The 26,476-nt window shown below is 37.2% G+C and overlaps 1 protein-coding gene across 3 annotated transcripts in view; it reads left to right on the top strand.

Moving 5' to 3' along the window:
* Nucleotides 1-26,476, top strand: part of NEMP2 (nuclear envelope integral membrane protein 2) — a 402,284-nt gene that overhangs the window by 128 nt on the left and 375,680 nt on the right. For 2 of the 3 annotated variants that reach the window (XM_021076063.1, XM_021076062.1), the window contains exons 1-3: nucleotides 52-371; nucleotides 3,267-3,299; nucleotides 4,021-4,123. The gene's annotated coding sequence lies outside the window, so the exon portion shown is untranslated. Of the gene's footprint in view, nucleotides 1-51; nucleotides 372-3,266; nucleotides 3,300-4,020; nucleotides 4,124-26,476 lie in introns of those variants that run through there. The other variant, XM_021076065.1, reaches the window with a different exon arrangement.

The following is a 26,476-nucleotide window of genomic DNA, read 5'->3' as shown; positions in this document are numbered from 1 at the left end:
GTGTAGCAGTCACATTTCTCTCCCCGCCCGTTGCGCGGAGTCAGGCGGGGACTGGCGGGGGGCGGGGAGAGGGATCAAACTGACGTGCGAAGCAGGGTAGCCAGGCCGGGCTCTAGAGTAGCCCCTTCCTCCTCGCCTCGTCAGCCCTGAGGCTACCCTCGTGGGGAAAGTGGGGGCTCAACGGTCTCGTCTTTTACGAAGCAGATGGACTCCTGGACTCTAGGGCCTCGAACTGTTTGGGAGACTGATGGGCAGGAGCCTTATGCAGCCGGAGGGCCGGCGGTCAGTCAGTGGGCTTGGCCCGCGCTGGCGTCTGGCCCAGCTGTCGAAGCTCGGCTGGTCCAAGCTTGCTGCTGGCCCGGAGCTAACTGGTAAGGGCGTGTGGCGACGCCTCTGAGGGCATCGATCCCCAGAAGGCAGACCCAGACGAGCTTTGCTCTCTGCCCAAATGTTCCTATGGTTGGCGACTGCCCAGATGTGAAATGTTTTGGAAAAAATGAGCAAAATCCTTTCAGCTATGCGACTTAGCCATTTGGAGGGCTGGAGTTCAGGGGAGGACCAAGAGAAAGGGGGAAATTCCTGAACACCACTGCTTCCCTTTTTAAAAATTACTGTTTAAAATGTACACCTACATCTCAAAAAGATTTTTTAATAGCAGCGATTCCCTTAACACTCGTTTGCTTGAAAGCAAACTTGTAGACACTTTTCTATTCTAAAGCTGCTTGATTGTCATAAGATAGAAGCATCCAGATACTAGGTCTTTAAATCGTTTCAGCTGTTTTGATCCATTTATCTTTGAGGACCGGTAGGAAAAGAACCAAGGAGCTGATAAACTCTGAATTTTTCTTTGAACTTACATCTACAGTCCACTCCACGCGAAAAGAAAAGCTTTTAGAGAGTTTACCAAAACAATTAGGTTTATATGCATAGATTCTTAAAGGTTAATAGGATGATTTTTATGAAAAGGGAAGGGTGTATGACAGGTGCATCATTAACTGATCATCAGATTTAGTAATCTGATGAATCTTAAAATACTGCACTAGATTAGTCATTGGAAATCTGACTGTACCTACAGGTTATGTGACCTTTTGCATGCCACAGTCTTGCCATGTTTAAGTTTTTTCTATCTTTAACTAGAAGCACGTGGAAAAATCTATCATATGTAAAGCAAGTAATCACACTTATTAAAAGACTTGCAAATTGTTTAGAGGATTTACTACTACTTAATGTTACCTGTCACTAAAATTTGTTAAAGAGTCAAGGTAACAATATCTTCAGGAAAAGGAACATTAAGATTTGGAGGAAAGGTAACAAATACTTCTTCTCCATAACCTTTCCAGTCTGACTTATCAATGACATAAACCTGAATATTGTCCCATCTCTTAGATATAACCACTTATCAGTTTCTACTGCCTCCTTACTCTCAACCACATTCAAGCTATTGACAAATCCAGTTATTATTTTCTGCTGGTTTTTCTTAGTTTCTTTAATTTCCCAATGAAAATTCCTTTCAGCGTTCTAAGGTTTAAGTGTAGTATACTTAACAATATAGAAAGCAAACCTAATAATAGATTATTTTCTAGAGTTTCTGCTTCGAAGGATGAGCTAGTGAGAATGGGCAGATATTATTCCTAACATGTAGGAGAATTTACGAATCTGCTGAAATTTAACCCCTTGTTTTAGAAGACCAGTGAAAAGTTAGCAAATTGAAAATAATGTAAATTGAATTAAATACTTTCATTTAATACTTTCAATTATTTTCTTTACCTTATATAATTTTTAAACATCTTTAGTTTTTTTAATCAAATAAACTTTTGAACTATGAACTAGAATTAATTACTATTTTGTTAGGTTAATTATGCACCTATTAAATAATAACATCATATAAAATAAAGTCTATCCCTATACAAGCATTTTATATCATACAATAGTCTATCAAAATATGTGCAAATAGAAGACAGCTCTTCTGTTTATCATGTACTTGGGTTGTCAGAGCCACTCTTAGACTTCCTCTTTACTGCTAGATAAGTGTAGCGATCTTACAATGGATTGTGGTTTCATAGCCACTGAGAAGGTAATTAGCTATAGAAAGGAAAAATTGGAATTTATGCTCTTTGTTTTCATCCTAACTAGAAGAACAGTTCCTGAGCTTCTGTGTTCTTTTGAAGATTTTTAGAAAAGGCTAATGTTTCAAGATGACAATGTAACCTGGGTAAAAGTTCCAGATCTTACCCTTCAAAATAACGAAAAGAGTATTATTATTTTTTGACCTAGAGTTAAATAGAAAATAATTCTTCTTTGACTAACAGCTTAAAAGAGTTGCCTAGGGGTTTTTGTTTGTTTGTTTTGTTTTTGGTTTTGGTTTTGGCTTGTTGGAAGTTCTTTTATTTAGAGAATAGAGTAAGATTCAGGAAAATTCTAAACAAGCTTCTGCTACTACTTCCCTTTCTTCTGTTGGTTTCCTGCTTTAACTGGCCAACTTCCTAGCCTCGCTGATAAGACCTGCCAAACATAACTTATTTTTCCAAAGGTGAATTTAGATCTTTATTCAAGTATTAAAAATATCTCATCTATAAAATTGGAATAATATTGGTTACCTTTAAGATTGTTGTGGGTATTAAATGAATTAATGCATGTCAAGCATTAGAACAGTCTTAGTAGCACTCTATGTGTTAATTGTAATAATTATTTTTCCATGAATGCATAAATTTTATTGTGCAGTGTGATTAGTTGTCACATCTATTATTGAAGGGTCAAACTGGGAACTTTTTAAAACCATCTAATCATAAAATATTTAAAAAGAAGATAGCTTCCCCAAATAAGGTAATTTTCTTCATTTTTAGAAAACCAATAATTTCCAATTTTTTGCCATGCCTGCCACATGCAGAAGTTCCTGGGCCAGGAATCAGACCCATGCCACAGCAGTGAAAATGCCAGATCCTTAACTCACCGAGCCACCAGGGAACTCCTCCAAAGTGTCTTAAAAAAGAAAGAGACTGCTGTAAAGACAGATTAAACAAAGTTGGGCTCAGTGCACAAATACCTTTTAAAAAAAGCACTTAGCAAAGAAGAATTACTAGACCAAAAAAAAAAAAAAGCTGACCCAAATGTACATGTCATATACAATTAAACTAAAAAATATCATTTGCCATCTATGTAAATTAAATTGAACCTCTGTTTCTTACATTATCACACAAAAATGGCAAGAGAGATTTTCATCAAATTTGACAAGACTGAAATACTAACTATATGAAATTCTTTTCAAGGGTCCCCTGATGGCTGGGATGAAGAGTGCAATGGTAATCATTTATTTTCCTTCATTCAGAGTAGTATGGTAAAGATTTCAGTTGGTTCAGTTTATAAATTAATTTTAGACTTAGATCACAATTATATGCATGAGGCCTCCTGATATTAATGGATTTTTCAGACTGTTTTAGTTTGTTTTGTTTTGCTTTGCTTTTTTTAGGGCTGCACCCATGGCATATGGAAATTCCCAAGCTAGGGGTCTAATTGGAGCTACAGCTGTCAGCCTACACCACGGCCACAGCAACACGGAATCCCTGACCCACTGAGCAAGGCCAGGGATCAAACTCATATCCTCATGGATACTGCTCAGATTCGTTTCCACTGAGCCATAATGGGAACTCTCATTTCAGACTGATTTTAATCTCTTTATTTTTTGGAGGTTCAAAAAAATTTAAATTGGACGAAATATTGGAAAGTCTTGTATATTAGCAAAACTTTAAAATTTTTGATTTTATAAATTGTCTAAAAGTCAGTCAGAAGGATGCCTGTTTGAGAATGAAAACAACCTCTGTGGCAGATTGTAATATTCTTCCCAAATATTTTTGTCTCTCCCAGTGAGGACTTTGCTTCCTCACCTTGTTGAATGGCAGGCTTGGCCTTATGCCTTGATTTGTTCAGTGAAATGTGAAAGGAAGTGGTGTAGGCCACTACTGAGCAGAAACTGAGTCATCACTTGGTTCTGTCATCTCTCTTTTCCTTTTGATACATGAACAGCATGTTTCAAAGAGGGCATGCTTCCTTCACCTGGGTCCCAGGATGGTGGAACAAAGCTGAAGATGACTGTGATTGACAAACATGAAGAGAAATAAACCTTACTGTAAGTAATTTCAACTGGGGGGGTTATTACCTTAGAATGACTTAGGTTGATCAGTGTATTGCCCAAACTGAATGAAGACAAACCATGAGACTAGTATTAATTACGAGTATTTGAGAACTGTAAAAGATAGGCAGTTGACCTCTAGAGCAGTTGAAACTGAATACCACTGAAAGGACAATCAGAATATTCTCATATTCAGAATAGGCATTCTCTTTCAGAGACGATGAAAACCAGAGTTCAAGTAAGAGATGTTTGATTGGTATTTCAACATGCCATACATTTTGGGACACTCTTAACTGTAGGAAATCATTGGTGGTTAAATTATGAGCTCCATATAAATTATGCTATGTTGGTTTTATGTTACTAAATCTAATATTGGGTTAACATTTGAAATTTGTCATATTTTCTAAGCTCTGAAAAAGAAAAATGAACCTGGATTTTTGTCTCTATGCTCATCAAATGGTAACATCATATTGCTAATTTGGGAAATAATTACTAAACTCTACTAAAATCATTGTTCATGGAGCTAAATCCAAAATTCAGACATTTGGGGAAAAAAAGAGTCCACAGCAATGTATTTTGATGTTCTTGGGTAAAGAGGAATCAGTATTCATCCTCAGTATAGATTGGATTCCTTCAAACTATCTTTACTTTTCAAGCATCTAACATTCACAGTTAGCATGTGAGTCCCTCTATCTAATAAAAAGTCACAAGAGGCAGCTCTACACAAGAAAGATTGATTTGTGATATGCTGCTTCTCATAATGACACCACCATGTGGTATGTTCTGAGGTGGAGCTTTATTCATATGCACCCCAGATAGTAAAACAAACAGTGTAATGTATAAAAAGAAAATCTCTTTAGAAACAACCTAAATGTTTATCAATAGGAGAATGGATCAAAATAACGTGATATTTCCACATAATGGGGTAAAATATATTATGTAAAATTAATGATCCTAAAAGTATCACATATTAAAGTGAATGTTCAAAACCAAGTTATAGATGTATACATATATACACACACACACACACACATATATATATAATGATACCATGATTATAAAATTGTAAAACATGCAAAATGAACATTATTTATGAGTTTCATATATGGTTTAAAACATTTCAAATGTGTATAGGAATGATTAACATCAAATTTAGTGCAGTGGTTATTATCTTTGGTTATATGTAATAGCGAATGGGATTGAAGAAATGTACACAGAGCTTCAACTGTATCTATAATGACTGATTTTTTAAAAAAATAACTTTAAAATCTGAAGTGAATATGGTACCTGGTTACCTTGATACACAGGTGTTTGCTATATTCTCTCTCTTTTTCTCTGTGTTTGAAATATTTCATGGGGTCCTATTGTACAGTACAGGGAACTGTGTCCAATCTCTTGGGTTAGAAGATGATGGAAGATAGTATGAAAAAGAAAAAAAATGTTAAAAAAAGAAATGAAGCTTTATTATAATGTTGAAAAGACATTACTTTTCTCTAGTGATTTTAAGTATAGTAAATATTACAAGTCCAACATTCAGTTTTTAATGTTTCCTTTTAAACTTTATTTAATTTTGTCTAACCAATGATGGGTGATACAACTAGTGAGCAATGTAACGACGCTGTAAATATATTTCAAAAGTGTAACCAAGAAACAATATCTTGAATTAAGGTATTACCAAAGATACAAATGGCTAATTAACAGAAAAACTTATAGAAAAAAACTATTGGTTTTTTAAAAAATTTTATTGGGATATAGTTGACTTACAAACTTGTGTTAATTTCAGTAATACAGCAAAGTAAATCAGTTACACATATACATACATTTATTTCTTTTCAGATTCTTTTCCCATGTAGGTTATTACACAGTATTGAGCAAATTTCTCTATGCTATACAGTAGGTCCTTGTTACCTATCTATTTTATATATAGTGGTGTGTATATATCAATCTCAGCCCCCTAATTTATCCCCTCCACCACGTTTCCCCTTTGTTAGACATAAATTTGGTTTCAAAATCATTGAGTTTTTTCAGTTTTATAAGTTCCATTGTATCATTTCTATTAGATGCCACACATTAGTGATCTCATATGATATTTTTCTCTGGCTGAGTTACTTCTCTTAGTATGAGTTTTATAGTATCCAGTCTTACATTTAGGTCTTTAATTCATTTTGAGTTTTTATTTTTGTGTATGGTATTAGAGAGTATGTTGATTTCATTCATTTACATGCAGCTGTCCAATTTTCCCAGCACCACTTATTGAAGAGACTGTCTTTACTCCATTGTATGTTCTTGCCTCCTTTTTTGTAGATTAGTTGACCATAGGTGCGTGGGTTTATTTCTGGGCTTTCTATCCTGTTCCATTGATCTATATTTCTGTTTTTGTGCCAGTAACCATACTGTTTTGATGACTGTAGCTTTGTAGTATAGTCTGAAGCCAGGGAGCCTGATTCCTTCCAACTCCATTTTTCTTTTTCAGTATTTTTTTTGGCTATTTGGGGTATTTTGTGTTTCCATACAAATTAAAAAAAATTTTTGTCCTGGTTCCAAGATCACGATATATCTTTCCATCTGTTTGCATGGTCTTTGATTTCCTTCATCAGTGTCTTATAGTTTTCAGAGTACAGGTCTTTTTCCTCTTTAGGTAGGTTTATTCCTAGGTATTTTATTCTCTTTGATGTGCTGGTAAATTTATTGTTTCCTTGATTTCTCTTCCTGATCTTTCATTGTTGGTCTATAGGAATGAGATTTCTGTGTATTAATTTTGTATTCTGGAACTTCACCAAATTTATTGATGAGCTCTAGCAGTTTTCTGGTAGTACCCTTAGGATTTTCTGTGTATAGTATCTTGTCTACAAACAATGACAGTTTTACTTCATTTCCAATTTGGATTCGTTTTATTTTTTTCTTCCCTAATTGCTATAAGTAGGACTTCCAAACCTATTTTGAATAAAAGTGGTGAGAGTGAACATCCTTGTCTTGTTTCTGATCTTAGTGGGAAAGCTTTCAGCCTTTTACCATTAAGAATGATGTTAGGAGTTCCTGTTGTGGCTCAGTGAAAATGAACCTTACTAGTGTCCATGAGAATGCTTGTTCAATCCTTGGTCTTACTCACTGGGTTAAGGATCCAGTGTTGCCATGAGCTGTGGTGTAGTTCACAGACTCAGCTCAGATCCTGCATTGCTGTGGCTGTGGCAAAGGCCGACAACTGTAGCTCTGATTCCACCCCTAGCCTGGAAATTTCCTTATGCCGCATATGCAGCCCTAAAAAAACAAAAAAGAATGATGTTCATGGGGTTCCTGTTGTGGCTCAGTGGGTTAAGAATCCAACTAATATCCATGAGGATGCTGGTTAAATCCCTGGCCTCACTCATTGGGTTAAGGATCCAGAATTTCTGTGGCTGTGGCATAGGCTAGCTAGCACCTGTAGCTCTGTTTCAGCCCTTATCCAGGGACATGCCGCAGGTACAGCCATTAAACAAAGAAACAAAAAAGAATGGAGTTCCTGTTGTGGCTCAGCAGAAATGAATCTGACTAGTGTCCATTAGGATACAGGTTCGATCCTTGTCCTCACTCATTGGGTGAAGTATCCAACATGGCTGTGGCTGTTGCGTAGGCCAGCAGCTAAATCTCTGATTAGACCCCTAGCCTGGGAATCTCTATATGCCACAGGTGTAGCCCTAAAAAGACAGGAAAGGAAAAAAAAGAATGATGTTAGCTATGGGTTTGTCATATATGGCCTGTATTATGTTGAGGTAGATTACCTCTATGCTCACTTTCTGGGAGTTTTTATCAAAAATGGGTGATCATTATATAACTACAGATGTGATAAATTTGTTTGAGTAATTTAAAAAAATTCTTTAAAAAAAACCCCAAAAAACCAAAAAAACTCACTGAGCAGGGCCAGGGATCAAACCTGCATCCTCATGGATGCTAGTCGGGTTAGTTACTGCTGAGCCACAGTGGAAACACCTGGTTAGTGTACTGTTAATACTTTTGTGAGGTTTGAGAAATCTTTACCTTTCCAAGGGCACAAAGATATCCACCTCTCTTTTCTTCTAAGAGCTTGATTGTTTCCCGATAATAACTTTAGTGAAATTTGAATTCTACTCGAGAGTCAAGGAAAAGCGTATTAGATTGAGGAATGAATATTTTGTGTTCTACTGAGGGTGGAGCCCTTCCCTTGCCCTATATATGGTTTTTCTTTATTTTTTTCCCCTGCTTTCATTGGGTTTTTGAGAAAAGGGGCAAATAATAGTAATACTTTTACTTTGCTCCTTTCAATCAGTTTCTTTTATTGTTCAATGTTTTTAGCTTTTAGGGAATTAGTATAATTCCCTAACATCTTTGAAATTACGTGAATTCATCTGAACTAATTAAGATTTTAATAACACTCTTCCAGTTTTTATCAACATAAAGGGAATTTAAAGTGGATGATTTAATCCTAGTGTAAATGTTGTCAGAAAGGAATAGGGTGCAATTTTTAAAATGTAATATGACTATATCTATGGCTCCAGAGATTTTATTGATTTTACCTCTCTCATCAGTCAAATTCCAATTACATGGTCCAGTCTAGATTCATATGAAGCAATCCATTTATTTTTTGTGTTACTGGCCAGATCTGGTTATTAGAAGAAAAAATCAGTCATCAAGATATTTGGAATAAAAATATTTTAGCCTTAAAAAAAATGGGTGTTGAATTTTGTCAAAAGCTTTTTCGGCATCTATTGAGATAATCATATTTTTTTTCCTTCAGTTTGTTGATGTGAATTGGTTCATATTATGTCAAACACAAATATGAAAGCAATTCTTTCATTAAAAATGTGAATAAAGATAAATCCTTTCTTCCTTTGAAGTTAAAAGTTATTTATCTTTGTAACATACTTGCTGGGGATAGTTGTTAATTATTAAATTTTATGGCTATAGAAATTATAAGTTAATGCGGTCACACAGCTAATTAAAAATAGAGTTGGCAAAGACATGCCCTCCAGCGAGATGTGGCCCTTGACCTCATCTCTTTTGAACCATTGGACAAATGCCTCATATTTATTGATACAAAAATACCACATGCCAGAGTTCGCATTGTGGCTCTGCAGTAACGAACCCAACTAGTATCCATGAGGATGCAGGTTCGATCCCCAGCCTTGCTCAGTAGGTTAAGGACCCGACTGTGGTGAGCTGTGGTGTAGGTTGCAGACTCAGCTTAGATCCCCAATTGCTGTGGCTGTGGTGTAGGCCAGCAACTGTAGCTCTGATTCAACCCCAAGCCTAGGAACTTCCATATGCCACTGTTGTGGCCCTAAAATAAAAGACAAACAAACAAACGAAAATACCACACAGGTCTTAAAAGTCTTTGGGAGTAATTTCCCCAATGAGAAACTTGGTAGTTAATGTGAGTAAAACACACCAGGTTATAATATTTTAGGGAATGATGAAGCCCAGTAATTTAAATAGATCCTTGGATTCTTTGAGATAATCCAGAAATAGAATTTTTAAAAATAAATAAAATTATCTAAATTCTAAACACAGCTCATTCATTATTTTTAACACTGCGCTAGTGGAACGAAAAATCTGCAAGAATAATTTGGCCCTTGGGCTATTATGTTTCCAATTACCTGAACAATCAGATGATGATAGCAATGTAACATTCTTTGCGGTTTATTTCTGGTACAGATTCTACTCCAGACCATTGGTATTAGCTAGTCATGGAAATTCTGTTTCCCTTGAAACTGCTGCAGCTATGTTGCTACCAGGAGAGGAACCAGTCTTAAGGCAAACCCAGCGTACCAAGGCCAACACAATAGAGACATACAAAGAACCTGGAATCTCTGTGACATTCATGGGCTACTGTTTCAACCAATTCTGATGTCTGCCCTCCTTTGTTACATGTAATACATTTCTTTTTTTATATTTTAAGAATTTTACTTTTTCTATTGTAGGTGATTTACAATGTTCTGTCAATTTCTGCTGTACAGCAAAGTGACCCAGTCATAATTATATATATACATTCTTTTTCTCATATTATCCTCATCATGTTTCATCACAAGTGACTAGATATACTTCTCTGTGCTATACAGCAGGATCTCATTGCTTATCCACTTGAAGTGCTATAGTTTGCATCTATTAACCCCAAACTCCCAGTCCATCTCACTTCCTCCTGCTCTCAGTTGGCAACCACAAGTCTGTTCTCCAAGTCCATGAGTTTGTTTCTTTTTCTCGATAGGTTCATTTGTGCCATATATTAGATTCCAGATATAAGTGATATCATATGGTATTTGTCTTTCTTCTTCTGATTTAGTATGAGAGTCTCTAGTTCCATCCATGTTGCCACAAATGGCATTATTTTGCTCTTTTTTATGGCTGAGTAGTATTGCATTATGTATATATACCACATTTTCTTAATCTAATCATCCATCCACGGATATTTAGGTTGTTTCCATGTCTTGGCTATTGTGAATAGTAATGAACATAGGGGTGCATGAAAGTTTTGTCCAGATAGATGCATATAAGTCTTTCGCCTATTTAGTCAGGTTTATTCCTAGGCATTTAATTTTTTTGGTTGCAATTTTTAAAAGGCATTGTGCTTTTATATTCCTTTTCTAATATTTCATTTTTAGGATACAGAAATGCAACTTATTTCTGAATGTTAATCTTGTTACTTTGTTAATCTGCTACTTTGCTGAGTTCATTGATCAGTTTGAGCAGTTTTTGTGTAGAGTCTTTAGGGTTTTCTATATATAGTATCATGCCATCTGATAGAGTGCCAGTTTTACCTCTTCTCTTCCAGTTTGGGTACCTTTTATTTCTTTCGTTTGTCTGATTGCTGTGGCTAGGACTTCCAATGCTCTCTCGAATAAAAGTGGTGAGAGTGGGCATCCTTGTCTTATTCCAGATTTGAGCTTTCAGTTTCTTTCCATTGAATATTATATTGACTGTGGGTTTTTCATAAATGGCTTTGATTATGTTAATATATATTCCTTCTATATCCACTTTAATAAGAGCTTTTATCATGAATGGATGTTGGATTTTGTTAAATGCTTTTTATGCAACTACTGAGATGATCATGTGGTTTTTGACTTTTCTTTTTTTTAATGTGGTGTAATGACATTGATTAATTTGCGTATGTTGAACCATCCTTGTGAACCTGGGATGAATCCCACTTGGTTGTGGTATATAATCTTTTTTATATGTTGTTGAATTCGGTTGGCTAAAATTTTGTTGAGAATTTTTGTGTCTGTGTTCATCAAAGATATTGCCCTATAAGTTCCCTTTTTGGTAGTATCTTTGTCTGGTTTTGGTATTAGGGTGATGGTGGATTCATAGAGTTCTTTGGGAGTGTTCCTTCTTCTTCAACCTTTTGGAAAGTTTAAGAAGGATGGATGTAAGTTATTCTTTGTATGTTTGGTAGAATTTGCCTTTGAAGCCATCTGGTCCTGGACTTTTGTTTGTAGGGAGTGTTTTTATTACATATTCAATTTCATTTCTAGTGATCAGTCTGTTCAATTGATCTGTTTCTTCTTGATACAGTATTGGTGGGCTGTATGTCTCTAGAAAGTTGTCCATTTCTTCTAGGTTGTCAAATCATTGGCATATAATTGTTCATAGTATTCTCTTAAGGTTTTTTGTATTTCTGCAGTATCCATTGTGATTTTTCCTTTTTCATTTCTTATTTTGTTTATGTGAGTTCTTTCTCTCCTCTTCTTGATGAGTCTGGCCAAATACATTTTTTTAATTATTTAAACCATTTTGAATCTGGGTTTTCATTAAGACATTCTGGCTGATTCAAAATCACAGTATTGGAGTTCCTGTCGTGGCACAGTGGTTAACGAATCCGACTGGGAACCATGAGGTTGTGGGTTCGATCCCTGGCCTTGCTCAGTAGGTTAAGGATCCGGCATTGCCGTGAGCTGTGGTGTAGGTTGCAGACTTGGCTCAGATCCCGTATTGCTGTGGCTCTGGTGTAGGCCGGTGGCTACAGCTCCAATTAGACCCCTAGCCTGGGAACCTCCATATGCCATGGGAGCAGCCCAAGAAATGACAAAAAGACAAAACAAAACAAACAAACAAAAAACCAAAATCACAGTATTGATTTTTTTCTCTGTGTCTATCTTTCTCTTTGCCCTGGGTACAATTTATTAATCTTCTTTTTCATCTCTTAACCCCACAAAATTATATAACTATATTTTAGCCTATTTAAATATTATATGACTTCCTCAGTTGTTTGGGAGCTATATATGATAGCCTTGCATTATTTAAAATAAAGGGATAGATTTGAAGATACATCTCTTTAAGCATTGAGGAGCCTGCCCCAGCCTTCAGTTTGGACCTGAATAATTTCTATAATTTTATATTTCTTTCCCTTTCATCCCAACAAAAAATATTAGGCCATATTAAGAAAACCAACTTTCTCCTTCCGCTAAACTAGACTTCTCTACCTGTTCTAGTTGGTTAGTGTTGAACCTTAACTTGCTCTTCATTATTTTTGCCAAAATGATCAATTTTCTTTTACTTAATCAACTTTCCTCCTTGGAGTCTTTTCTTACACCACTCTTATCACTGTATATGTCCTAAGCCCCTTTCTCTACCCTTTAAAATTGCACTAACCCTTCAAGGTCCCCATTTTCCATCTTTGTGGTATTCTTCAATTTCTTAAATAATAATCATTTACCTTCATAATAGCCATTTAAAAGGCAGGTAGGTATAGTCTCACTTTGCAGGTGAGAAAATTGACACAAAAACGTGAAATAATCTATTTAACATTTTAGTGACATGGAGTTCCTGTCGTGCACAGCGGAAATGAATCCGACCAGGAATCCTGAGGTTGCATGTTGGATCCTTGGCCTTGCTCAGGGGTTGAGGACCCAGCATTGCTGTGAGCTGTGGTGTAGGTTGCAGATGGGGTCCTGATCTGATGTTGCTGTGTTATAGTGTAGGCCAGCGGCCATAGCTCCGATTGGACCCCTAGTGTGGGAACCTCCATATGCCACTGGTGCAGCCCTAAAAAGCCAAAAAAAAAAAAAAAAAAAATTTAGAGACTTGTCTTAAAAGTACCACATATTTCTTGGTGGCTTTTACTCTTACTATTACCCCTTACCATTCCCATCTAGATGTACTTTCTGTTTCCTAGAAACTCAGCTCAAATGTTGTCTCCTCTGGGAAGCCTTCCTTGACCTCTCCAGGAAGAGTCAAAGGATTCTCTCTATGTTAATGTATCAAGGCTTATCCAGTAATATCTTAATTTATTCTATTACTCTAATTATTTATGTACCTCTCTCCCAGCTGGACAGGAGGATTTACATTTTTGAGCTTTTGACATATCATTTTGAATATCACAATTTTTAGCAACATAATTGAGGTTGTTTAATGTAACATAGGAATTTATAAACTGGAAAATAAAAGAAATAGAACAAATAAAACTTTGACAATTTTATCTGAATCTTGAATAAATTTCTTCTCTATTATATTTCATGAAGAGGGGATGTTTATTAAAAATTCAGACTGCAAAAGGACTTTATGGGCACCTTGTTTTTTAGTGACTGTCTACCTGTGCCAACTACTGTGATGGGAACTAAGATTATAAAGATGAGTACGACACGGTTTTTGATTTAAGGAGGTAGATGAAACACAGCTACGTAAACTACTAATTACAATTCAGTATTCTGGATGCTATAAACATTATGTATGTATGTATATTCAGTGGATAAAAATGATATAAAAATAATTGTATCAGGGATATTATGGAATATTCTAGAAAGTAGGTGATTTTGCCAGGTAGAAAACCAGTGTATGAGGTTAACAAGGTCACTCTTACAAGAACAAAAAAGAGTGAAATTAAATGGCAGGTTCAGGGAATTACAAGCAATCTGGTGTGGTATTATTAGCACTCTCCACTCGATATTTCCTGTCTCCTTCTGTATAGGATTGCATTTTAGAAGTTGGATTGTATCTGTACAGCTTTCTGTGGCCAGGGAAATGTGATTATCTGTTTAAAAAAACAGTGCATAATTTTTTACTCTCTTTCCCTATGCCAGTCTAACTGTTAATTCTTAAAGCTGGTGGCTGCTCTGTCTACCTGGGTCTCTGAGTTCAAAGAAAGAAACTTTGTCATTTTAAGCTTCTGTGCTTTGGGGACTATCCTATCATGATTGATCCATCTAACATGAGAGGAAGGTAGGAGAAAGCCCTGGATCATACAGAAGCCAGTCCTATTGGCAGCATATATAAAGGTCAGCCTATAAAATGACCATTAACCTAGAAGTGTGTGCCTAAAATATTTGAATCAGCAAATTCAAGTAAACATATTTTATGTTTTTTAAACTAAATGCCTCTTATGCTTAGCTCTTCTTATTTCCACAACTAATACCAAAGTTGAAAAATATAATTTGAATCAAGAAAAAGAAGTCTCGTAATCCATTCTTGATATATTCTCACAGTTATTTAGTCACTGACCTATGCCATCAGTGTTCCAGATGGAGAAAAAAGTATCCAGAGATACCTGCAGACTTGGTATATATTAGATACCCTTGACATTGAACACTGGATGCTATTACATTTCTACTGCAAGAGGCATGGTACTAAGGAAAATGCTTACAACTTGGAGAGCGACAGGTTTATTTATTTATTTTTTTGGCTGCTTCCACAGCATGTGGAAGTTCCGGGGCCAGGGATCAAACCTGCACCATGGCAGTGACAATGCCAGATCCTTAACCCACTGCACTACCAGGGAACTCCCAGGCTTATGTTTTCATTCCAGCAGGGGTATATTGCCTTCTTGGATTTTACCTACCAGCTAACATTGATTGCATTTTAACAGGGGTTTCTAAAAATAGTGTTTGAATACAGGAGAGTGACTGACATCTCATGATAGGCAAAAACAGGAGAACCTTTGTATTAATGAGCATATGAGCTTTGCTAACATACTAACTGAAAGGAGGAGCTAAGAGGATAGTGTATACTGTATAGGTAAATTTATACAGGCAGAGGAGAAAATGAAGTAGGAAGAGGTATGAACAGGAAGAGGTATCCTAAATTATAGGTATGGGCCCATGAACAGGTTGGGATGCATATCTTAAGATACTAAGAGCACCAAGAGGAAAATCTAAAGAAGAGGATGGGGAACAAAGAAGACAACTCTGGAGATAAACTTAATTTAATTTCCTTACTAACTGTTGTTTTTCTTAAGTAATTTGTGACATAGGCTAAAAGAAATGCCTCAAGTGTATACACTTGCTAGGATCTGCCCAAATATTGAGAGGAAAATCAAGTTCTTGTATAGTAAGAAATTCAAGAAATAATTTTTTTCTTATTTTGAAAACTAAATTTATGTTTGTTTATTAAAAAGTTTAATAAAAGAGCAAAAATAAACCAGTGGGACCTAATCAAACTGACAAGCTTTTGCAGAACAAAGGAAACCAAAAAGAAAACAAAAAGACAACTTACAGAATAAAAATAGTTTCAAATGATGCAGCAGACAAGGGCTTGATCTCTAGTATATACAAACAACTTTACAACGCAACAGTAAAAAAGCCAACAATCCAATGGAAAAATGGGCAAAAGAACTGAATAGACATTTTTCTAAGGAAGATGTACAGATGGCCAAAAAGCACATGAACAAATGCTCAACATCACTGATTATTAGAGAAATGCAAATCAAAAGCACCATGAGATACCACCTCACATGAGTCAAAATAGCCATCATTAATAAGTCCACAAATAGCAAGTGCTGGCAGGGGTGTGGAGTAAAGGCAACCCTCCTAAACTGGTGGTGGGAATGTAAGCTGGTACAACCACTATGGAGAAGAGTATGGAGATACCTTAGAAATCTATACATAGAACTACCATATGACCCAGCAATCACACTCGTGGGCATATATCCGGACAAAACTTTCCTTGAAAAAGACACATGTACCTGCATGTTCATTGCAGCACTATTCATAATAGCCAAGACTTAGAAACAACCCAAATGTCCATCAACAGACAATTGGATTAGGAAGATATGGTGTATATACACAATTGAATACTACTCAGCCATAAAAAAGAATGAAATAATGCCATTTGCAGCAACATGGATGAAACTAGAGACTCTCATCCTGAGTGAAGTAAGTCAGAAAGAGAAAGAAAAATACCATATGATATCACTTATATCTGGTATCTAATATACAGCACAAATGAAACTTTCCACAGAAAAGGAAATCATGGACTTGCAGAATAGACTTGTAGTTACCAAGGGGGAGGGGGAGGGGTGGTTGGGGAGCTTGGGGTTAATAGATACAAACTATTGCCTTTGGAATGGATTAGCAATGAGATCCTGCTGTGTAGCACTGGGAACTATGTCTAGTTACCTATGATGGAGCATGATAAGTTGCAAAAATAGAATGTGTACATGTACTTGTAACTGGGTCACCATGCTGTACAGTAGAAAAAAATTGTATTGGGGAAATAACTATTTAAAATTTTTTTTGAATAAATAAAATAATATATTTGGTACTCTAAAGAGAGTCAGGTACCTGGAATTTAGCTCCAGCCTGGCCATTACCTTACTGATTGACCTAGGCAGTCCCTTGATCTGTCAGTGCTTTAGTTCCCTTGTCTGTAAAGTGGAAGCTTGGCCTAAGTGGTCTCAAATGTGCTGCCTGGGTCCAAAATCTGATTCTGAGCATGGGTCACAAACAGTTGGGGCTTTTGTCTGGAGATTGTTAGTAACTTACTGATGAAATCTCATGTCTATCTGAAAAACAACAGATATTAAGGTAATTGCAGGTGACATATTGTAAATATCAAACAAGGTTAAAGAATGTTTTAAGTTCAGTGACCAGACAAAAGCTATAAAGAGCCTAGCATATGGTAGTTTTGCAAGAGCAATAAAGGGTTCACACACCTTTAGGTTAATAATCAAAGATTCTTTGAAGGATGATATGAAAAGGGGCAAAGGAATACACTGCTCAGAACCTCAGGGCCTCCATGTGTGGAACCAGGGTCTCTGTAACCTGGATGGTACAACTTCAGTCTTGATGGGTTTTTCCCCAGTGGTGGACATTATCAGAATATAAAGACAACTATATTCAAGGGTAATTCATGTACTGTGCAACCAGCTGCATTCATACTCATAGCAGGGGGCTCTGTAGTCACTCGGCGTGCACGTGCTCACTGTCATTAGAGGCAGCTGTTAGCCCTGAAAAGCCCTGCAGACTCCTCCAGCAGTCTCCAGGAGAGTATTTTGGTGCAAACCTTAGTGTGTGCTTTCAGAGAATCATTAGCAAAAGTAGATAACCACAAGTAAATAGAAAGCAGGTGGACCGGTACAAATGGTGTTGCAAAAATACTTTTCCAGTCAATAAATCTAGGGTTTTTTGTTTTGGGGTTTTTTTTGGGGGGGGTACTTTTTAAGCACATGGGATATCTAGGCTCCACTTATCTCTAAATAATAAAACTTTTTACTCCTAGCAACCACTTCCTGGAAAACAACCTGACAAAAAGATCAAAACACTGAAAAGAGGTCTTTTGCACATTTAACAATGATAAGAGAGGTTTTAAGAGCAAAGTCCTGTAATAGCTTCAATTATACATGGCTATATCCACTATCAGATGAAAGCCAGGATCAGGAATACCCTTGTGGAAAAAAAAAAACTATGTATTAACCCTTCCATTATCACTGCACTCTGGATGTGACTATAAACTACCTACAGAATTTTATGACATAACAGTTATTGAGATTTTATGATGTGTAAAGTCAGCCCCATGCATTAGCTGCATAAAGTAAAACAAATTGCTCTCATTTCTTTGCTTCTCATTGTGCTATGCTGGGCAGTTTATATAACCTCAAAGGGCCTCAGTTCCCTTACTTGTAAAGTGAATATAATAGCACCCACTTTGGGGGGAGGTACTGAGAATTAAATGATTAAGGCATGTGTATTGTTTAGGCACAGGCCCACACAGAAATTCAGCAGATATTAACTCCTTATCCCTTGCAGTTCATTTCTATCCAGAAGCTGGAGTGATCTTCTTAAGCTATAAATCAGATCATGTTAGTCTCCAACTTAAAACTCTTAATGACTTCCCACTACCCTTAGAGTAATATTAGAAATTTGCAGTCTTCCCTGCAAGACCTTCTTGGCTTTGCCTAAATTTTAGATACATTTTCAGCCAGTCTTCAACTGAAGTTTATGCTCTGGCCAAAATTGCCTTCTTTCAGGTTTTCAAATAGGCCAGACTTATCTCATGGCTCCTGCATGGTAGTAGCACAAGGGGAGAGTTAGGGGGCTTTATCTTTCATCTTTTATTATGCATCAGTGCCATATTTTCTTTGATATGAACACTTGATATTTTATAAATTTATGTGAAATAATATGCAAAAATAGCATCTAGCCCACCACTCTGTCAAATTGCTGCCTCTGAGGCCCTCCTAAATTGTAATTTGGACACAATTACTACTTCTGTACATGCTGCTCCCTCTGCCTGAAACCCTCCCCTTTCCTCTTTGTTACTGGTGAAATCTTACTCTTCAGGTCTCAGCTTAAATGTCCCTTACTCAAATACACTTGCTTGTTAAAAACTCTCAAGTCACCTTTTCCTTTGTTTAAAGCAAATGAATAATCCTGTGTGACTTACAACCCCCTATTGAATTGTAAGGTTATTCATAAGGGCCAGGATAGCATGGCTGCTTCCCTCATGGCCACGGTCTGGCATAGAGAAGGAATCTAGGAAATTCTTATTGCTGGAGTTAAAGATTTACTAACTAATAAAGTCAACCCAAAGATATAGCAAAAGTTCTGCCCCTGAAATGAAAAATTGTAGAATATTACTCTAGCCAGCCTGATGCGAAATTTGGGGAGTCCTTCTTAAGCCAATATCTATAAGCAAAAGAGAAAGAAAATGCCTTCATTGAAAACTGTGCTTTTGTATCCTGGCTTCTCTACTTTCTCTTTAACTCACTGCCTTTCTTCCATCCTATTTACTTCATTTCAACACATAGTTCTAGAGCAATACTAAACTTCATATAGAAGGAGAGATTTAAGGAGGAGGAAGTGCAGTGGCCACCAACCATGAACAGAAGAAATAAGCCATGACTACTGCCTCAAGGCATTCCCTCTCCTGACCTCTCAGCAGAAAAGACCTTGCCAGATGTATCTTTGTACCTCACTTCTAGTCTGTGTCACAAGTACTTTAGATCATTTACCAATGGCTAAGCTACTTGCTTTAATTTCCCGAGTTGTGCTTCTGCATAGGTCTCTGAAGGGAAGTACTTTTCTGTTTGGAGTCTAGTTTTGGTCCCATTTGTTTTATTACTCACATCAGCACACTTTATAGCCTGCCACCTCTTCCAACAATTAGGAAGCTTTTACTAGGAAACCCTGTCTTCCCTCCCTTCCTTCTATGATACTTAATGAAATGTCCCTCAGTGCCAAGCACTGTGCTGGCTACCATCCTTTATGCATTCTCTCTCTCTCTCTCTTTTTTTTTTAATCTTTTTGACTTTTCTAGGGCCGCTCCCATGGCATACGAAGGTTCCCAGGCTAGGGGTCTAATCAGAGCTGTAGCCACCGTCCTGCACCACAGCCACAGCAACGTGGGATCCGAGCTGCGTCTGTGACCTACACCACATCGCCAGATCTGTAACCCACTGAGCAAGGCCAGGGATTGAACCCACAACCTCATGGTTCCTAGTCAGATTCGTTAACCGCTGAGCCACGATGGGAACTCCCTTTATGCATTCTCTTGCCTTGGTAGTCTGTCTAGATTGACAGTATCTCCAGCATTTTCACGTCCATTTTGAGCCTTCCCTCCAATCTGTCTTTGATTTTTCTCTAAGGTTCCTCTCCACAGCCTCACATCTTCCTTTAAACCATCCCCATTTGGAAACTCTCAGTGTAGAAGGTAGGTTCTCGGAAGTTCTTAGAGAGATTTCCATATCTATTTTTAAATAATGTATTTACCACTACCCCCAGGTCTGAGGCTCCTCTAAGTGAAGACCAGAGGCTCTTCCTCTAAAGTAGGAGACCACAGTGGCATCTTTGTCAGGGCCCTTTGTGCTTTAAGTTTACTCAGAATTGCTATCCTTCCATTAGTTGACGTAGTCAGATCCTTGTCTCCAGAATTCTGCTATGTTCCTTGCCTACTGAATAAGATAAACAGAATCAGAACAGTCATGGTGTCAGTGATCTATTTTTTTTAAATACTCTAGTTAAGTAGCTTTGTTTTTCCTCCTCACCCTTTCTATGGCAGTTTTCCTCCTCTACATTAAAAACACTTTCTGGAAATTTTCATGGAAATTCGTTGTGTATAATATTGTGAATTTAAGAAACTGTCTTCTAGTCAGATACCTTTAAGGTTTTTATCTCTACAGGGTTTGAGGCTTTGGCATTCAGCCACCTTAACCCCTATAAAGAAATTTCATACCAAAATGTCTTTGTTTCCTCTAAAAGATCCATCTGTTCCAGAAGTGAGCCCTGCCCTGTCCTGATGTTCCAAACCCTCCCCTTTGGTTTTTAATGCTCACCTCAGTTCTCAGGGCACATTCCTCCTTTGCTCCTATTTACAGAAACTACTCACTTCTCTCCTAATCTTGTAAAACCAAGCAAACTGCCCAGAAAGTAAGAATGGGGAGAGACTGCAGACATAGACTGTGGGTTTTACTTAGTTAGCAAAGAATAATTCCCCATAAAGTTACCAATACTTCTATTTATACATTTTCTACATTTTAGCACAACCCTTCATCTTGCAGAAGCTTCGGTGGGGAGAAAAGATGCTGAGAAGTCTCTCCATACTATGCCTAAGTACAATGGATTCACATGTATTCTATATAATAAAAAAAAAGTGCAGAATTATAGAATCATAGAGGTGAGAAGGAAGGGACTTGAAAAATATGGCTCACTGCCCTGTTTCTTAATCCCCTCCAGCATTCCTCAAAACTGGCCATCCAGCCATAGTTTTAAGAAAAATATTTTAAAAATAATAATGAGCCCAATTCTAAAACCCTAATCAATATTTCTTAAAGAATGTTCTTCAGACAGCCTGCATCAGAATCATTTGGGTGCTGCTGAAGAACCCCTGGGATCTAACCTAAATGGACAGAATCCTAGACTCTGGAGGGTATATCCCAGAAATCTGCACCCCAGGAATTTCTCTTGCATGCTAAAGTTTGAGACCCTGCATTCTAACAAGGATCTGCCAAGGCAGATTTACCAAGCCTGGAGAAGGTTTTTTTGTGTCTTGAGTGTAGTAGTCTGTGCCTGCAGGCATTTTTACAGGAATGTGGTAAAATAGCTTCTACAAACCTACCCTCAACATTTTTTCCCACATCACACTCAGAATGGCCAAGAGCGTTATGAAGCTGGCAGATGCATAGTTTTCTATTTTTCCAATGAAGATGAGGAAAAGGAGCCATTCCCTGGATGGACTAGGGAGAGAGAGACTGAGCAGAATATTAACATTGTACTTGGTACTGGCAAAATCACGTCCCGGGCCCTCTGGCAGTATATATAGGCAACCACACTAAGGGAAAAGGTTTGAACATTAATGGCAATCTGGAGAAACTGTGATTTATAAGGAAGCATAAGTGAAAGATTCTAAGCCATGTGGAGCAGATCATGGTCAGTTTGTTCAAAAAACCAGAACACAGGAAGTAAAAAGGAAAATAATGAAAGTAATTTAGATACAGTTCAAGGTATAGTAAAACAAGCCTTAATTGTTTAACCATTTTAATAAAAATAGCATATTTTTAGAAGAAGCAGGGCTGTGCAACTCTCCCTTTGGAAGAGGCTCATGTTTAACGTTCCAGAAAAACCACAGTCTCTCAGCTTAGTATACAAGGGTCGGTTGTGTTGAAAATGCAAGAGCCAGAAATGACACATACCAAGCAGATGACCAAAAACTAAGGGAGAACAGAGAAATCCATTCTTTCACTTAGAGAGGAAAACATTTCATACTACATCTCTCTTAACCACCTTTTCCCTCCCTCCCCAAAGAAAGAGCATTAGACTAAGAATCAGAAAACCTAAGTTCTAACTCTGGCTCTGCTACTGCTATATGGTTCTAACCACAAAACCTAATATTCCCAACTCTTCATGTCCACATCTAGATGTCATATTGTGTCCTGGCTGAGACTGAACTTTAGAATATGTGAACTTTTGTGTGCATGGTTTTGGTTTCTGCAAGTAAATATTCATTCACCTTTAATGTAAACTGTTTCTTTGTTTTATAGGGGGAAAAATGGTTTATTTTAGTTACACAAATATAAAGCAACTACCATTAACCTGATCAGGACATTAAGCATTCTGGTTTGGTAAGGGAAATGGCTGATTGTGTAGCCCTGAACTAGATTTCTATCTCTAAGTCCCCGTGTGAGTACGTGTATATACATGTTTGCTTGAATTTCAGTAGTAGGAAAAGAAAATATTTTTCTTGGAAGCATGTAATTAGGATAGAGGATACATAGAGAACGCTGCTTCTTTCTGTTGAGACAAGTTTATGCTTAAATATGATAAAGAGGGCAAGGAATTCTACTGTGAGAGACACTACGTGCTAGTATTGGGGGTCTTAGAGACCAGTCGACTCTAGGGAGGGGCTCCTCCCACCTCCATGGCTCTGCTGGGTAAAGGCAGAATTAGGAGTGGCATCCCTGACATGCATCATGCTTAAGTGTTAGCTGTGGTGGCAGCAGGTTCCTTAAGGAAGCTTTAGTTGCAATGAACATTGTCAAGTGGGAACCCAAATAGGAGAGGAGAGACTTGATTTGTCTCTCCATGTGAGGTACCCCTTTCAGTGACTCTCAAAAATAACAGGGAGAAACTTTTCAAGTTGGGAATAATGTGTGTAGTATAGCTATCATACAAGAATTGTTTTGGGAACATTTGGGGTAACCATTGTCTCAGCAGCACTGCTCAGTATACACTGGCTGGCCTGCTGTGCAAAGCTGCCTGAAGAGAACTAGGGCCTGGGGGCAGTACTCTTTGACACCCGGTCATGATGGTTTTGCTTGCCTTATATAACTTGCTTGCCTGTGAATCTAACTATGAATCCTTCCATTCTCCTATCATCATAGGATTCACTCCTCCTTAAATTCTGCTAGTAACCGCCTTGTTACTTCCTCTGCTATAGCCCATTTAACGGTGAATGGAATGCCTTCCCCCTACTAGAGGGTAGAGACTTATAGAGTCTCTATCTCCTGGTATAATGCCTCACTTCTGCCAAGCACTCAGTAAATAGACCTAGGTCTTAGAGACCTAGATTTGCAATGCAATTCAGTGCCATATTATCCCCTGAAAATTACTGACCTCTCTAAAATCCAGCTTTATTTGAAAATGTTGGTAATAATGCTTGTGCCATAGGGTTGATTTAATAATCAAATGAAATAAAAGTTATCTTGTGCCTGGAGCACAAGTGCCGAATGATGAGGTCTTTTTTTTTTTTTTTTTTTTTTTTCTGCACCCACAGCATAAAGAATTTCCTAGGCTAGGGGTCTAATTGGAGCTGTAGACACTGGCCTATACCACAGCCACAGTAACACTGGATCTGAGCTGCATTTGCAACCTCCACCACAACTCATGGCAATGTTGGATCATTTAATCCACTGAGCGAGGCCAGGGATTGAACCTGCATCCTCATGGATATACTTGGGTTTGTTACCACTGAGCCACAACGGGAACCCCAATAAGAGGTCTTATTATTAACAATCAGAGTTTGTTGAATTGCACATAGTTCAGTGGGAGACTCACCAAGGGCTATCGATGACTGTCACACTAGAAGAAAGGAGTTAATATTTTTTAATGCATCTATTCCTTCAAAGACCTTCTATGTGTTAGGCACTGTACTAAGGCACTAGTGATAGAGTATTATTAACATGGCCCCTGCATTCCTGAACTTAAAGTAGAGTCACTTTATTTTTCTAAATTGGTATCTGACCAACACATGGACCATGAATGAAGAAATATAATTGACTTTCTTATCCAAGTAATCAATTTGACCACATATATCAGACCAAATCAGCATTATTCTGTCCCAAATGTCCAGTATTTAAAATGGAGGCCAACAATCTTGATCCTTACTTTGGAAATAACCATTAATATTGTGAGAACATATCCATATTCTCAAAAGCCAAGTCCCTACTTTCCATCCTCTCAAAGCTACCACAGATATTATATATTTTACTTTTAAATAAATTGTTCTAAAATTTCTTTTCCATATGATTTTCTTACTAATCTTTTTCTTTGAGCATTATTTGATAAAATTGCACTATTGCCATTCATGAGCCTTCAACACATATATCTTATCTAAAGGAAAACAAAAGGACCTTACTCCCCTAATTAAACTCTTTATGGCCGCTGAAACTTTGATCTACCCACCATAAACTAGAAACATGTTTTGCTATGATGTTATATAGTTCTTATTCTTACCCATATCTTTAAATCATTTAATGCTAAGATTGTGAAACATTAATGAAAGTAATAGAAATTGACTTATTAAAATTGTGATAAATTTTTTTTAAAAAAATCAGTATTTTAGTGTGTTACCATGGCATTTGAGACAATGGTACTTCCATTCTCATTTTTCCTTATGTACTAATTCTTTAAAAATGATCTTTTGAATGAAACTGACTATGACTCTAACTGTAGTTAGAAGAAATTCTGAAGTTATGTTACCCCAAGGGAACAGTTTCTTCCAGGGATGCTGTCATAATATTAGAAAGAACAATGTCAAACCACTCAATGATTCCTCATTAAACCACCATCTGAAGAGAGCCTTTATTTTCAGAAAATTTCCCATCCTTTTACCCTGAATTTCTGATTCATGATGAGATAAACGACTGAAATTAGTTTGAGAATACTGAGGGGAAATTTTATATCAACTTTCTCCCATTCATACAGTGTATTCCTGAACAGAAATACGTTCACTGGAGGTCCAAGGCAACTCAACCCCATGGAGGGTGTGGTGATAGGGCATGTTGTGTTTCCCGTTAGAGAAGGTTCTAACTGGCACCAAAAAGGATGGGCTAAGAGTTCTCACCAGGGTCATTCCACACATTTGGAAATGTGTGGGAGGCGTGTTAGTTGTCATTGTGACAGGCAGGTGGGGTGATAAGGGAAATGCTATTAAGATTTAATAGATTGAGACCGGGGATGCTAAAATAGCCTGCTATATATAATATCATTCTATTAAAAAAAAAGAATTGTCTTGCTTGCCTCCCTTTTTTGAGATGTAAGTTTTCTACTAATTGGAACTGTGGAAAACTGGGCTGGGCTTATTAAAACAGAGAATCATACAAAGACAGGGAAGAAACCACCTGCATCTCACGGGTTTTGGTAAGCACGATATTAGGAATTCTTCTAGGCAATGCCAAGACTTAGCCCATTTCTTTTTTCCCAGCCCTCAGGACAGGGAAACACTGTTGGCAGCCCTTCAGATGATTTATTTGAAGGACAATAAAAGATCAATCATTTTTGATTAGTGGAAAATCCAATGTTAAAACCCTGAAAAAAAAGTAATTTCTCTGTCTGTAGAGGATTTCAGATTCCAAATTGGCTCCCTTTGACTCCTTTTCCAGATAACTTCCCCCATCAAACTAGTCCTAATATTAACCTGTGGGGAAAAATATTTTTAATCAAACCTGTTGGGGGCAAACATTCTACTATATATATAAAATTATATATATATAATTTTTTGGCCTTTTTTTTTTTTTTTTTTTTAAAGGGCTGCACCTATGGCATATGGAAGTTCCCAGGCCAGAGGTCCAATCAGAGTTGCAGCTGCCAGCCTGTTCCACAGCCACAGCAATGCAGGATCAAAGCCTTGTCTGCAACCTACACCACAGCTCACAGCAATGTCAGATCCTTAACCCACTGAGCAAGGCCAGGGATCGAACCTATGTCCTTATGGATGTTGGTTGGGTTCGTTACTACTGAGCCACTACAGGAACTCCTGCTTAATATTTTTAAACCTAAGAAATTTTGTTTAGTTTATCTGCCTGTGAAGAATATCTGGACTTCATTATGGTAATAATACATTTGTGCCTCACTGCGTTAGTGGCAACAATGAAATGTTGACTCTGAGCTTTCCTTTTCAGTTCTGTGGGACCATTTCAAAATGTTTTACACATTTAAAATTGTTTCTTTTTTTTTTAAGTATCCAAGTTATTTTTATTTTTTTAATGATTTTTATTTTTTTCCCATTATAGCTGGTTTACAGTGTTCTGTCAATTTTCTACTGTACAGTAAGCTGAACCCAGTCACAGATACACATATACATTCCTTTTTCTCACATTATCATGATTAATCTTAAGTGACTAGATATAATTCCCAGTACTATACAGCAGGATCTCATTGCTTATCCATTCCAAAGGCAATAGTCTGTGTCTATTAACAC

The sequence above is a fragment of the Sus scrofa genome, chromosome 15 (genome assembly GCF_000003025.6).
Source record: "Sus scrofa isolate TJ Tabasco breed Duroc chromosome 15, Sscrofa11.1, whole genome shotgun sequence".
In the NCBI taxonomy this organism is placed as follows: Eukaryota; Metazoa; Chordata; class Mammalia; order Artiodactyla; family Suidae; genus Sus; species Sus scrofa.
The sequence above is the reverse complement of the archived record's forward strand: the minus strand, read 5'-3'. Positions and strand labels throughout refer to the sequence as shown.